Here is a 1,049-nt window from a genome sequence, read left to right on the forward strand (position 1 = left end):
TTGTTTTTATCTGTTGTTTTAAAGAGTCTTTCTAAGTGACCAGGTTGGACTCCCTGCTCCAGCCTCCTGAACGTTAGGAATCATAAGGATGCACCATCTTGATTGAAAACAAAACAGAATAAATAAAACAAAACCCATTTATATCTAACAGACAAAGCCACAGATAAGAAGGCAGAGTTGTGGAATTTACTAGGGGTTGCAACTGAAACTGACTGTAGCCTTCGAAGGAGCCCAGAGCAGAGGTTTACTTCAGGCCTGGCAGGAATCTGGGGACAGGGCAAGGCCTCTAGAACACTGATCTTCCTTACATGACATTTCTTTAAACTATGCCTTCAAAATTCAGCTCCATGCCGTTTCTCAGAGTCCATCCTCCTGGCAGGAGCGCCTCCACAGCGGTTCTCCTGCTCCTCTCTGTGGCTTTTATTTGTACAACTGCCATCTCCAAACCACCAGGGAACAAGGTGGCTGTCAGGAGTATTTGTTCTAGGTCAGATGTGGCTGGGACCCATCTCCTGTTTACTGCTGTGAGTCCCCCATTTAACTCCTCTCTCCACAGGTTCATCCTCTACAGAAACCTGGCATCATATGAGTAAACACAACAGTGCCTACGCACACGGCTCTGCACTCTGCTCGGCTCTGCACGCCGCTCGGCTCTGCACACGGCTCGGCTCAGCACACAGCTCAGCCTGTGCTCTGCTGTTGTCCTGAGACCCACCTTATTTCTTTTGCTAAATAAAAATTCCAGTGGGTGATGGTTAAGGACACAAATATCAAAATGGAGAGCCAGGAATGGAGGCATAGAACTGTAACCCTGGCACTGTGAGAACGGAGGCAGGAGGATGTCCAAGTTTAAGGTCAGCCTGGACTACATAGAGAAACTGCACCTTTAAAGGAGGCGGGCAGTTTGGGGTTGGAACTTCCTGGTACGGTGCTTGCCCGACTTATGCAGATCCTGAGTCCAGTGCCCAGCATGATCTTCAACATCTTGGTCCACTGCCATCCATCATTGTCATTCGTGCTAAGGTTCAACATCAAATGGAAGCTAAACT

This window comes from Rattus norvegicus, chromosome 14 (assembly GCF_036323735.1).
Source record: "Rattus norvegicus strain BN/NHsdMcwi chromosome 14, GRCr8, whole genome shotgun sequence".
NCBI lineage: Eukaryota > Metazoa > Chordata > Mammalia > Rodentia > Muridae > Rattus > Rattus norvegicus.